Source organism: Pteropus vampyrus, unplaced genomic scaffold (assembly GCF_000151845.1).
Source record: "Pteropus vampyrus isolate Shadow unplaced genomic scaffold, Pvam_2.0 Scaffold66, whole genome shotgun sequence".
In the NCBI taxonomy this organism is placed as follows: Eukaryota; Metazoa; Chordata; class Mammalia; order Chiroptera; family Pteropodidae; genus Pteropus; species Pteropus vampyrus.
Genome location: NW_011888847.1, coordinates 10,048 through 12,453, shown reverse-complemented (window position 1 = coordinate 12,453; position 2,406 = coordinate 10,048). Strand labels below are relative to the sequence as shown.

Below are 2,406 nucleotides of genomic sequence, written 5' to 3'. Positions count from 1 at the left end.
TATTTGGGTTGTTTCCACCTTTTGTCTGTTGTGAATTGTGCTAACCTGAAAATTCATACACTTGTATTTGTTTTCAGTTATTTTGAGTATATACCTGCATGTATATTTAAAAATGGAATGGCTGGTTGTATGACAATTCTATGTTAAACTTTTTGAGCAAACATTTTCCACAGTAGTTGAACTATTTTATATTCTCACTGGCAATATATGAGGATTCCAGTTTTCCTAATTCTCAGCAACACCTGGTTCTTTTTTTTTCTTTTTATAAATTATAGACATTCTAGTAGGTGTGAAGTATCTGTAATGGTTTTGATAATAATTTCTTTAATAAATAATGATATTGAGCAGTTTTTCACATGCTTGTTGACAATTTGTATATCTTCTTTGGAGAAATGTTTATTTAAATCCTTTGCCCATTTTTAAATTGAGTTGTTTGTCTTTTTGTTGCTGAGTCGTGTGCTTTTTTATTTTGGATACAAACCTGATATACTTATCAGATACATAATTTGCAAATATTTTCTCCAATTTTGTAGGTTGTCTTTTCTTTTCTTTTCTTTTTTTTTGATTAAAGTCCTTTGATGCACTAAGGCTTTTAATTTCAATAAAATCCAATTTATTTCTTTTTTTGTTGCTCATGCATTTGGTGTCAATCTAAGAACCCATTGCCATATCCAAGGTCATGAATATTTAACCCTATGTCTTCCTCTAACAATTTATGGCTTTAGCTCTTATATTTAGGTTGTTATCCACTTTGAGTTAATTTTTGTATGTGGTATGGGTCCATGGGTCCAGCTTGTTATCTTTTGGGAGCATGTTTTTCTGGTCTCATGCTGAGGTTGGAGCTGAGTTGGTACTCTGCTGTGTAGGCTATTGGAATTGATTTGAGAGTCTGTCGTCTTAGACTGATCATTCCACTTGTTCTCATCCCATCCTTAGTTCCTACTCCCAGTAGTACTTAACAATAAACATTCTCTGACATTTTAGGGGTTTAGCACAATTCATGCTACGTCTTTGTTTTTCTCACTGCCAGGCTGGGTCTTGGCTTTTTTCATCTGCTAAGTCATTGATACTTTCTGCTCTACCATTTTCAAAGAGATTTGCTATCATCTCTTTTTTTATTATCTGCTGTCCTTGTAATGGACTTTTTAGAGGGGGAAGGGATAATGAGTTTTTGAATCTGTCTTATTTTACTTAGACTCCCCATTTATTACTACTATAATGTGCTTGATTTCACCATTAGTAATTATGAAAAGAATCAGAAAAAATAATTTTCATTTTTGAATTAACGTTTGAAAAGTGAAGCATGTTATCCATCCCTTTGGAATCAGAATGGGTGACATCTGCTAGAAACAAAGAGAGCTCCTCAAGAGTACATAGAGTTTAAGGGGGCCGAGATGCAAGCTTCTTCTTCTACTGAAAACTCTTAAGGAGGGATTGTTGTTGTTGTTGTTGTTGTTTTGTTGCTTTTTAGGTGAGACAACCCTTGGTTGACCTCACAGATTTAAAGGACCTTGTCTGCTTACAATTCCTCATTTTTTATTTATTTTTTATGCCTACAGCACCTGGTCTTCCTAGGTGATCTCCCATCCGAGTACTAACCAGGCCCGCCCCTGCTTAGCTTCTGAGATCAGACAGAATCAGGCTTGTTCAGGGTAGCATGGCCGTAGACCAGAGGGTTTTTCTTTAAATTTGGTTTTGTTTTCTATTTGGGCACAGTATATTACATTTTGTTTATATGAGAGAGACTCTTCTAATAGATGTACAGAACTTCCTGCCATCACTAAAAAAACTCAACGAAATGGTAATACTCCCTGGAAGTCAAATGAGTTTGCGTCACTTCTAAGTTTCTGCGATTTTTATTGAAAGAGGGTTAGAGTATTTATATTACTTTGGTAGTGCCACTAGAACCTGGAAAGAATTTTGCAAAGAAAAGGTCACTATGCAGACAGTTACACATAAATAAGAGTAACACAAGATCTTGCATCAAATAAAAATTGACAAAAATTTTTGCTTTTTTCACTTTTATAAATATATATACACACATATGTATTTAAACATGTATAATTTTTCTGAAAGATATGAAATAGAAGGCATATTTGGAGATATACATAAATATAACAAAATACATTGTCCTTGGGCGATCTTTTTTATTCTAATTTTTTGCATTCTTCCAAATATTCTACAATTCATATGTATACATGAATATGTTTGTGTGTATGTTAAATCAAAACTTCAAAAATATCTCCCATAACTTGCCATATAAGAAAATATATTATTGACTGTTAACAGGTTTATAATAATTTTTGTGGTGATGAAACACAGAAATTGGCAATAATTCCACTAAAATGTATTGAGTATAAGGCACTGTGGTATAAACTGTAACAGATACAGAGAAAAATAAGGCAT

General features: G+C 33.0%; 1 pseudogene; it reads right to left on the bottom strand.

Moving 5' to 3' along the window:
- Positions 1–1,550: 1,550 nt before the first annotated feature.
- LOC111740663 lies at positions 1,551–1,669 on the bottom strand (annotated as a pseudogene).
- Between the last annotated feature and the right edge of the window lie 737 nt (positions 1,670–2,406).